The following is a 12025-nucleotide window of genomic DNA, read 5'->3' on the forward strand; positions in this document are numbered from 1 at the left end:
AGAAGTGAAGGTTGCAGCTACTGCTACATATTTCTACAACAGTGTTTTCGTCTCTTGTCTTTTTCTTAATTAACGAAACATGTATGTTTATTTTCAGAAATACTGTAGCATTATATGCTTAACACAAGCTTATTCTCCCTGTTACACCAGCATTCCACCATTGTTTATGAGATCACTTGTATAATTTTCCACTCATTTGTAGTGAGTAAAAATTTCTCCATAAAGAGCAGACCATTGGCAAATGGCAATTGCATCCTAGTTCCCTGCTTGTCCACTTGATGCAAAAGACAGAGATGCAGATAGCTTTGTGTGTAGCTATTATATAACTGTGTGCTGTAGTTTGGGGTTGCAAACAGATGATGGAGTTTGGATCAGATTTACATTAAACTAGTCTGGTTGCACACAGCTTTCAGATAGGTTCCACACACACACACACACATTTTCGGTTTTACTAACTACATTTTATCTTACAGCAATTCTTTCAGACTTCCCAACTAATCCTCAGCGACATTCTACAAATTCTTGGTTTGCTGCATTAGCTTTCAGATAGGTTCCTGCAGGGCAGTGGAACGTGTGGCCTCTAGCTGTTGTTGGACTTCATCTCCCATCAGCCATCAACCAGTATGACCAGTGGGTGAAGATTTATGGGAGTTGTAGTAGTCCAACAACATCTGGAGAGCCACAGGTTTCCCACCCCAAGGTTGCTGGAAAGCACAACTGCTGGTTGGTTGGCTAGCAAGCAAGTGGAGGAGGGGAAGGACAATTGCTTTCAGAATTATTGTTTGCAAAACTAGGGAAAATATTCTGGAAAAACCCCATCAGAATTTTAGCAGTACAGTGGAACCTCAGTTTACGAACACCTCGGTTTACGAATTTTCGGTTTACGAACGCCGCAGACCCATCTGGAACGGATTAATTCACTTTCCATTACTTTCAATGGGAAAGTTCGCTTCAGTTTATGAACGCTTCAGTTTATGAACAGACTTCCGGAACCAATTACACCCATGCTTCGGGTTAAGTACGCTTCAGGTTTAGTACTCCGCGGACTTGTCTGGAATGGATTAATCTACTTTCCATTACTTTCAATGGGAAAGTTCGCTTCAGTTTATGAACACTTCAGTTTACAAACAGACTTCCGGAACCAATTGTGTTCATAAACCGAGGTACCACTGTATAGTGTGTGTCCGTTTCTTCCCATCTTCTCCAATTTTGACCTCCTTTCCCCTCCCACTATCTCATATGCTGCATACAGTCTTGTCATGTATACTTTATATGTCCCATTTATTTCCACTAAGTTATATTCATTTTGTTGCAGGTGCCAGTTTTTCAAAATAAGAGAGATCTTACAGAGCTAAAGAAACTCATTGATTACGGGATTCCACATCACTCTTGGACACTATGGATTCTGCCACAGTGTGCTATAAGGTAAGATTTTCTGTTTGTCAATAGTGGGAGGGGGGAATTCAGAAGAGGTTAGTTTGAATCTGGGCGCAGCCCCCAAATCTGTTGGGATTCAGTTCTCAAAGTGAGATGCATTTGCAGTGGTATCTCCTGCTAGAGGAGAGTGATTGTAAGTCTTTTCCAGTCAACACAACAACTATTTAACAGGAAAATATAAAACGATTCATTCTTTACTGATGTTGGTTAATGCCCGGGAAATCTTTTCTAATCCAGTTTAGGTGGTTAGATCACTTTTCTTTCACCCAACATGTTGCAGAAGTCAGTGTTGAAAACTGTTGTTTTTGTCAGAAGCACACCACCAGCTGAAAGATTATTCACCTGGTCATTCCTGTTGTCTCTGTTCTGGAACCTTTCCATATCTTGCATAAATTGCAGAAAGACTATTTTTTTTAATTATTATTATTATTATTATTATTAAATTGCCTTTCTCTATAGCCTGCCCACCCCTTGCATTAGGGCAGTCTTGGTGACTTCCAGGTGTTGTTGGACTCAAATTTTCATTAGCCCCAAGCAGCATTGCCAGTAGCCAGGGATGATGGAAATTGTAATCCCAACAACATCTGGTGGCCTCCACATATTCCTCAGCCCTGCATCAGGGAACCAGTTGCATGGTGGAAGCCCAAGTTTTACTCTCCTAACAAATTATACATTGTTTTTGTCCATTTGGAGAGTCCATTCTTATAAAAAGCAGCTTGTTATTTTTGTGTTTTTTGATTGAACTGCATATTGTATGGAGGCGGTGTTAGAGAATGCTGATTTTCTGTATTCCTACTTTAAGACTTGTGGTACCTTCCTCTGAGTTGTGTGCACTACAACATTGTGTTCACACAAAATGCTTTTCTCGCCTTGCACTCAATGAGACCATGAGATAATGGCTACTTTTGATCTTGTAATAGTTTTGCTGCCATTCACACACACACACATAGCAAGGAGAAACCTGTGTTTTACAGAAATGACATTTTGGGTGCAAACTTGTAGCTTGAAATCACAAACTCTGGTATATCCCCCTTCTCCCTGCAGTCTATTTTAAATAAATATTACCAAGCCAGGCTGTAGAAGGCAAGAACTGGAATGTTCTCTTTGTGCAGAAATGTGAAACGAGCGAAATGCAAACAGCGGAGATAGTTGACAATGAAAACACAAATAAGAAAGTGCATTGGGTGGAATAAAATTAATTTCAAATGGATTTAGCCCTGGTCCACAAAGAAATAAATAAATTTATTTCATGAATTTCATAAAATGGCACCAGTAAGTACTCAGAGAGTGGTAAGTGGTCTTTGTTGGAGTTGTGCTGAGTGAGGTGGCTGCTGGAAGCAGCTGGTTTTTGGCGTCATGAAATTGTTAGTATTTGTTAACTAATTTTCACTGTCAGGAAGTGCATGGAGGTTGCTTTTGAGACTTTTCTGAAAAAATAACCTGGCTGCCCTTTTGAGTACTGTGCACCTTGACTTGGGAATGGGAGTGCCACCTGCTATTTCACACCATGGTTGGCCCTGGTTTGAGCCAGTGTTTATTTCTGTGTCTCTTGAGAGGGGTCTTTCCTCTTTAAACAAATAACCTGGTGGTGTTAAAAGTGCTTGGGCAGTACGCTGTTGGAAGAAACAAGATAATTTGACTTCTGACATGAATGTGTAGCACAGGCATCCCCAAACTGTGGCCCTCCAGATGTTTTGGCCTACAACTCCCATGATCCCTAGCTAACAGGACCAGTGGTCAGGGATGATGGGAATTGTAGTCCAAAACATCTGGAGGGCCGAAGTTTGGGGATGCCTGGCACTGTAGCACAACACACTTCCACATGCTGCCACTTTGCTAAGTTAGCACTGGGCCATTTGTAAGCAGAGCTGTTGAGAGAGACGGTACCTGGAGTGTACGCTGCACTTTCCAAAATGTCTTTCTCCACTATTGTTTTGTTCTGTTTTGTTTTTTGTTTTTTTTTGCACTACAGCAAAATGAACTTAAAGTTTCCGAATTATCTTACTGAGCACTGTCGATATGCATACCCGAAGTGCATTTGCCTCTGACCTGTTTGCTACCATAGTTCCGATTATAGAATAACGAGAGTGTGCAGTTGTGGATAAAGAATGTCTAATGCACGTAGGGGTAGCCAATGTGATGCTCTCTAGCAGTTGTTGGAGTCCAACTCCCATCAGCCCTGGTCAGCATGTTCAATGGTCAGGGATGATGGGAGTTGCATCTGGAAGGGACTGTTGGCTATCCTTAGGCTTGGCATTATAAGATATAAGATATCTTTATTGTCATTGTCCCCTTGCGGGAACAACGAAATTACTCGGTTGCTACATCCACTCAGATAAAGCATTCCGCATAATCCAAAATTAGGTAAAGGGACCCCTGGCCATTAGGTCCAGTCGTGACCGACTCTGGGGTTGCGCGCTCATCTCGCATTATTGGCCGAGGGAGCCGGCATACAGCTTCCAGGTCATGTGGCCAGCATGACAAAGCCACTTCTGGCGAACCAGAGCAGCACACGGAAACATTGTTTACCTTCCCGCTGTAGCGGTCCCTATTTATCTACTTGCACTTTGACATGCTTTCGAACTGCTAGGTTGGCAGGAGCTGGGACCGAGCAACGGGAGCTCACCCCGTCACAGGGATTCGAACCGCCGACCTTCTGATCAGCAAGCCCTAGGCTCAGTGGTTTAACCACAGCGCCACCTGGGTCCCTGAATCCAAAATTACAAAAACCTAATTAAAAACAGTAGATATAATACAAAATAACAAGTAAAATAAGATGACTTCAAAGTCCAGGCTTTCCATTTAAGGCCAAAATTGCTCTAGAGAAGAAACTGTTCCTGAGACGGCTCGTTCTTGCCTGCATTGTTCTATATCTCCGTCCCGATGGCAGGAGCTGAAAGAAATTGTGACGAGGGTGCGTTGGATCTCTTGATATATCTAGTGCTTTTCTATGGCACCTGGTGGTGTAAATTTGTTCTAAGATGGTGAGTGAGCAGCCAATAATGCTCTCTGCTGTTTTAATAATTCTACACAGCCCTGCTCTGTCCTGAGAAGTACAGCTTCCGTACCACACACATAAACCGTACGTGAGCACGCTCTGTATGGCACAGTGATAGAGGGCAAGCAGCAGCTTTCCAGGTTGTTTGATTACTGAGCAACTTGTTAGTTAATGCATGCTAATAAAGGTGTTTTCTGGCTGTGGATGTTACGGTTAGCAGGTTTCCTTCTGGTATTTAACCTGAAATCAGCTTCCCGTAGTTTTGTTTTTTTTACATTGCCTGTTGTCTTACTCGTGGATCATTTTTCACTGAGTTCAGAAAAGCATTTTAGTCTTGCAGCAATTCTATAAAGTAAGCTAGACACAGAAATAGTGAGTGGTTTAAGGCTACCGTCACTTGGAAAGCTTTATGGCTCTCTCAAGCACCATTTGGAGTGGGGAAAGGGTTAAGCATCCCTCTCACCCTCACCAGAAGTGGCTGTTTCTGTTTTCAGGTTTGAAAAGGGTCATTGAGCTCCTGTATGCTTAACAACCTCCTTGCTATGTCATGCTGTCTCTTTTCATAAGGCGGACAATGGTTCTCCATCTTGCTTCTGGTGCCATTTCTGACCTATGAATATCATGAGGTCATCATCCTTGTTTTCATAGCTAGTTTCCTCACAGCATGGAAGGTGAGGAAACGTAACTGCTTGAGAGATGCACCAGCTCCCCTAAGGTGTGTCTCCTGCTGTTGGTGCCCATCAATGAAAGACAGAAATGCAGCTTTAAGTGTGCCTGTATGGTCCCCCGTAAAGGGATTGGAGGTCATGAAGGGAGGTGGATGTACAGTTTCATCCAATCTTCTTGTGGTGTTCTTTGTTCACCTGCTTTTACACATTTGGAAATGACGTCTTTCACATAACAGAAATGTCTCTTTTGCACCTATTAATCGGCACACAATGAAATTCCACAGCTCTTCTGAGACAGCTTGAATGTGTGTGTATAAAACCACTGGTCTGGCTCCCTGCCTTAAAACCACCCCAGCTTTGTAGTGTGGTGCCCACTATACCCTGTACCCTATCTCTGCAGAGAAATCTTGCCCCAAAAGACAAAATGAAATCACAAACGGTTCTTTTATAGTTCAGTTCAAAGGACATATCCACCCTCCCTTCCATCCTTTCCAAACTGTGTTGTTTCTGCTTTGCTTTATTATGGAATGTTTCCTTTTTAAAAAATAAAATAAAATAATAATTATTTTATACCCCACCCATCTGGCTTAGTTTCCCCAGCCACTTTGGGTGGCTTACAGCATATCTAAAAACACTTTATAACTAACTGCTGTCTTCCCCTGCCCCCAAATCCCAGTGTTCCATAGTGAAAATAAATCATTTTCTAGGGATGCTTCATAGGATGGCATCTGGATCTGCCCCGGCCTTGGGGTTTTCTCTTCTGAGGAGGGGCATGTGTGCATACCATCACTAGAACAAATGTCCATAATTACATTTTACATAGAAAGGTTCTGATAGCAGAGGTTACGTTGACAAGACTTTACTTCCTCCCTTGCTGAGAGTCCTGAGAAGTCTATTCATTTGTTGAGATGAAATTGGAAAATGGGAGTGTTTATGTTCTCTCCCATAAGAAGAAGCGGAAGACAATAAGGGTTCCTCCTGGCTGTCATTATTTTGTGGGAGGGATTCAATCCGTACTGAAACTTCAGGCTTGTGCAGGTAAAGTGGATAACAGCTCTCTGTTGCCCTAGCACAACAGATCTACTTTAATGAAAACAACAGCTGACCTTTTGCTGTTTCGAAGGTGACAGGGAAATGCAATGAAAAGTTCAGGGTGAACAAATGATGAATGCAGAATAAATGCTCATTTTCATATAACAGTCCAGGAAACAGATCAGAACAATTGCTCAATAAAGACAGGACATAGTCTGTGCAAGCAAATCAAGATGAATGCTAAATAACCAGTTCGTCTGGAGGAAACTTGGGAGATGGGTTGAGCAGAGATGCACACAGCTTCAAAACCTAAAATCCCAAAGGATGGTACTGAAGTGAGGTGAGAGAGAGAATGGATTGTAGTGTGTTAATCATACTCTGAGTAGACCCATTGAAATTAATGAAGACTACTAACTTGGGGTCATTAGTTTCAATGTGCCTCCTCTGGTTGCATCCAATTAAGTTATACTCAGTGCGTCTGTTGAACAAAACTAGCACAGAGAATATGAAGCAGTGACTCCACAATTCAGTGCACACAATTTAAAGCTCTATATACTGTATTTATTTTTCTTGGTTAGAAATTCGGATCCTGGTTCTCAGGTACAAGAGCCCCTCCCCCCGATGGGAGTAGAATTGCAGCTTAATTTTAAACATGTATTTTTGAGAACTACTAATACTCAAAAATATGTTTCTTTAATATAAAACTGTATATGAGATTTCTTTTTTTAAAAAAAAACCACCCACAATCTTCAGTTAATCGTCTTTTTCTTTGTCTTGTATACTCATGAGAGTAGATTCAATGGGCAGTGCTTAAAATGTTCACTGACTACAGTTGTACTAAAAATACAGCTCCATTAAATTTAAGCCAGACGACATTTTAGGATCCCCTACTGCGTACATGCATGTGAAAGTAGTTGTCGTGTTTGCCCTGGTGGCGGCGATAGAGCCTGTGCAAACTGCTGGAGTTGCATGATCTAAATAGTGAACTACATTTCCCAGCAGGCCTTGCGGTGACTGATTGTTTCCCTTCCTCACCTTCACTCTCAGAGCAGCTGCTAACTTGCATTAGGGCAAAGGATTGGGAGGTGCTCAAGGGGCAGCTATGCCGCCTTGTGGCTGTCTGAAGCACTGCAATCTGTGGTGTGGTGTTGAGCAGAGCAGGAACATGCTTGTCGCTGCTATCGGCTCCAGCATATGATATACACTCAAATTGGTTTAAGGTGATTGCCTCTTTATTATTGGGCCTATATAAGGTATTGCAAGGAAGGACTCTTTGCAGCCAGAAGGTGATAGGTGTTGCTATAGTGAATACAGATGATCTTCTACCTATTGTGTATATTTTTAAAATATACTTTTTTTTAGTTGTCATACTTTAGTTGCCACATATTCCAGCAGGCTTCCCCCCAACACAGGAATACAAAAACATCAGCATGTGCTAGCAAAATTTTGATATTTTTTTCATCCCTCACTGCAGTATGGACATCATTGGGCCAGTCAGTATATACATGAGTTTTGAATACAAATTTCTTAATATTTCAAATTAATATCTAAACTTTTCCATTAGTAATTAGTTTTAAATATTTCGTCCAGGCGTCATTAAATATACCATAACCTACCTCAATGAATAAATTCATCAACTTTTAAGACACCATTCCCCCCCATTTAGATTCCCTAAATTTATAGTTTTTATCATTTTTTATAGTATCTGAATAATTGACTCCCCCTTGATTCTTTTGGCCTTTTAACCCAGTAAGTTAACTTTACCCATTTAACTGTTTCTCAACACCTGGTGCATTCCACATTTATACTAACGTGTCTGGTTCACATAATCTTTACTCCCCGCTTCTCCTGAATTGTAGTTTTCTTAAGCAGTTTGGTGGAGGTGAAGCTGCATTGTGTAGCCCTGTTCTGCATGCATAGAGGTTGTGACGGTGTAGCCTTTTATCATGCCTCCCTTACCTTCCTTTCCTCTAAAATGGCCCCTTCCACTGTCAGCCTTGGATACAGGAGCTCCCAGATACCAGTTAGACCACGTTGGGGAGAGGCAGCAGCGTAGCTAGCCATTTGGGTGCCCAGGGTGGTGCGCACGACCTGCAGTTGGGGGCGGAGTGAGCCGCTCATGGGGGCGGGGCAAACTGCCCATGGGGGCAGGGCGAGCCAAGGCAGGGCGTGCTATGTGGAGCCTCTCCGCAGCCTCCCCCTCAGCTGTAAGGGTGGCTGAAATGGTGGGCAGATGCAATCCCCGCACTGCTTGAAAAAGCAACATGGAGCTTGCAGGCAGTCCACCCACTGCCCCCCCCCCCAGGAGAGGAGCATGGCTCAGGCATGCTGCAGGCCCCCGCGGTGTGACGCCCAGTGCCCCCGCCTCACCTAGCTACGCCTCTGGATTAGGCAGATTCGTGGAGGAGAGGGCTGTCGAAGGCTACTAGCCATAAAGCAGCCATCCCCAAACTTCGGCCCTCCAGATGTTTTGGACTACAATTCCCATCTTCCCCGACCACTGGTCCTGTTAGCTAGGGATCATGGGAGTTGTAGGCCAAAACATCTGGAGGGCCACAGTTTGGGGATGCCTGCCATAAAGGCTGTGCTCTGCCTGCAGAGTTGGAGGCAGAAAGGCTTCTGGTTTCTGGAATCACTCGAGGGGGAAGTGTTCCTGCAGTGGCGTAGGAAGGGGCATGCAGTGGGTGCGGGAGTAATTTTTTCAAAAACACATATTTTTGCCATTTTGTCACCCCCTCCCCCCAGTGATGACACCCAGGGCAAACCGCACCCCCCCTTCCTACGCCACTAGGGAGAGGTGGACAGAGATGGGAGCGATCCCCTACTTCTGCTGCCTCTAGCTCTGCAAAACTGATCACAGTGCCTAAATATGTACACTTTTATTTTCTTTAAATATCTACACATCACACGGTGGACAATACTTTCAGTACTTCATGTTACAGTTCAGAGTGAAGGCAATAGGGTTTTCATGTTGCAACTTGGAGATTCCCACCCTGTCCTAGCATCAATGGGGCGGGAAACAGGCAATAGATTTGGATGGAGAACCTCGCCAGGATTCGGGATCCTGATAATAATAATAAAACAGTGGTACCCCAATCCATTCTGGGGTGCCATTCGCACCCTGAAAAGTACTTAACCTGAGTGGTGGTTTAGTGCACGCGCAAAGTGCCGGTAGAGTGCTTCTGTGCATGCGCGAAGCGCACACAACGCTTCTGCGCATGCGCGCGTGATGGAACCCAGAAGTAAACACTTCTGGGTCTGCCGAGTACGCAAACTGAAAGTACGCAACCCGCAGCGTACTCAACCCGAGGTATGACTACTGTAATAATAATAATACTGGTTTCCCCAGCCACTCTGGGCGGCTTCCAACACATATAAAAACATAATAAAACATCAAACATTAAAAACTTCCCAATACAGGGCTGCTTGGAGACCTTCTGCTTGCCCTTCCCCCCCCGCCCCAATCACTTCCTTTTACACACACTCCTCCCTTGCACATTGCTTATTAGAAAACTCTTTGTGTTTATTGCCCTTTATAGAATAGGAAGCCTGTTTCAAAACACCTTATATATCTATGCTCGGCTCATAGGCTGTCCCTTATCTAAACAGAATATTTGCTTTTTGCTCAGACCCCTCCCTATCTAACAGAATCTTGGTTTCTTCACAAACCTGCCTTTGTTCAAACAGAATACTGTAGTATTAAACAAAATAAATAAATAAATAAATCCAAAGGGGTGTGTGGAGGAAACAGAGGGCACAACCTGCAGTGTTTTCACAACTTAAACCGTTTAAATTCAGAATCAGGACTGTGCACTACAAAGAGATCTATAAAATCTATCAGGTTTCTAGCCCTGTGTCTTATGGAGTTATGCTGCTGGAAGCTCCGGAACAGGTTAGGAATACATTGCTAGTTCACTGCCCCCCCCCCCAAAAAAAACCACAGTTCTGCACATTTTTGAATTGTGATTGCAGGAACCTCATGTAAGTTATTGAGGTTTAATGGTAATTAAGCCTCAATCAAGAGGCCTGCTTTGGCAGCACCATCCTATACATGTTTACTCAGAACCAGTTAAATTGTGTTTAATGGGAAGGTTTTAAAATGTTTAATTATGTCTGATGGGCGGGGTATAAATAAAAATTGTTGTTGTTGTTATTGTTATTGAATAGGATGTCCCCATTTTCACTGGAGAAATGTTAGAGCTATAGTATTTATTGCTGCCACATTATCCTGAAGTCTGAAGACTCCAATGATGTATAAACAGCAGTAGCAATAAAACTGGTTTCAACCAGCAGCATAGCAAAGGATCTTAATAATAATAAATGAGAATAATTTTATTATATGTACCCCACTATGTTACTGAGCTGCTCCAGCCACTGTGGGCAGCTTCCAGCATATACAAAAACATAACAAAACATTTAAAAACTTCCCTATACAGGGCTGCCTTCAGTGAAGGCAGCAAGTGAAAAACTGAAACATCTAAAAGACCTGCGAAAATGAGCAAGCTCTTCATCTGGCACTGAGAAGGTACCACGAGTGAGTGACAGGAAGGTCTCCTTGGGGAAGCTGGTCTACAATAGGGATGCCAGAAAAAGCTCTGCTCCCCAGTTACCACCTGTCTCACATCTGAAGCACCTCCTAGTCAGGTCCTTATATTTAAGCATGTCCAGGCTGTTAGCACTCGCCTTTGTCTTTCTTTCCTTGTGTTATCACTGAATCATGCTTGAAAAGAGATCATTTGCCAGTCAGTGAGATACACAGCACCTAACGGGTCCCAGTCAGTATCCCCTCTGCTGTAATGTTTTGGTGCGGTCTTTAAAGGTAGCCCCATGTACAATGCTCTGTAGTAGTCTAACCAAGGGATGTAGGTGGCTACAGATACCCAGATGTAAAATAAATACCTCTCGTGTTGCTCATGCATGCTCTAGTAAACTCTTTGGGGTACCAGGAGGAATATCTTAGCCCTTTTTTCCTTCTGCGTAAATGAAAGAGAGTTGCTGAGGTGTAAATGGAGAGTTGTAAAACCTACATTTAGGCCTGCATTTGTTTAAGAGTCATTGGATTAAGTTTTTCAACCTCATTTCTTCAAGTGTAAATTGGGAGTAGCATTGGCCTACTTCAGAGAGGTGTTGTGAATTCCAGACCAATAAAGGCATTAATACATAAAGCATAGCAAATCAATTGTACTATATAAGAAAACAATTGGTAGTGGGGCTACCTTTTAAGGTGACCCGGAAACTGCAATTAATCCAGAATGCAGCAGCCAGATTGGTGACTGGGAGCGGCCGCTGGACCACATAACACCGGTCCTGAGAGTACGTTTCTGAGCACAATTCAAAGTGTTGGTGCTGACCTTTAAAGCCCTAAACGGCCTCGGTCCTGTATACCTGAAGGAGCGTCCCCCCCCCCCCATTGTTCTGCCCAGACACTGAGATCCAGCGCCAAGGGCCTTCTGGTGGTTCCCTCACTGCGAGAAGCAAAGCTACAGGGAACCAGGCAGAGGGCCTTCTCAGTAGTGGCACCCGCCCTGTGGAACGCCCTCCCATCAGAGGTCAGAGAGATAAACAATACCTAACATTTAGAAAATACTTAAAGGCAGCCCTGTTTAGGGAAGTTTTTAGTCTGTGATATTTTAATGTATTTTGATGTGTGTTGGAAGCCGCCCAGAGTGGCGGGGGAGACCAGGCCAGATGGGCGGGGTATAAATAATAAATTATTATTATGAATAATAGCAGATGAGGGGGAAAGGCCCCTTTTGCTCCCTCCCTTCCTAAAGGTAAAATTGCTTGGGAAGTGACAGGAACTACTCTTGATGCAATGAAAGAAGCTTGTGGCCCCCACCCCCCAGTCTTGTGAATGGCTTGACAGGTGTTGAGATCATTGGGTGGTGGG

General features: G+C 43.4%; 1 protein-coding gene across 3 annotated transcripts in view; it reads left to right on the forward strand.

The window, feature by feature from the left end:
• Positions 1-1310: 1310 nt before the first annotated feature.
• Positions 1311-12025, forward strand: part of KANSL1 (KAT8 regulatory NSL complex subunit 1) — a 144434-nt gene continuing 133719 nt past the window's right edge. For all 3 annotated transcript variants that reach the window (XM_035135742.3, XM_088655565.1, XM_088655567.1), the window contains exon 1: positions 1311-1425. The gene's annotated coding sequence lies outside the window, so the exon portion shown is untranslated. The remainder of the gene's footprint in view (positions 1426-12025) is intronic.

The sequence above is a fragment of the Zootoca vivipara genome, chromosome 12, assembly GCF_965207765.1.
Source record: "Zootoca vivipara chromosome 12, rZooViv2.hap1.1, whole genome shotgun sequence".
Lineage (NCBI taxonomy): Eukaryota > Metazoa > Chordata > Lepidosauria > Squamata > Lacertidae > Zootoca > Zootoca vivipara.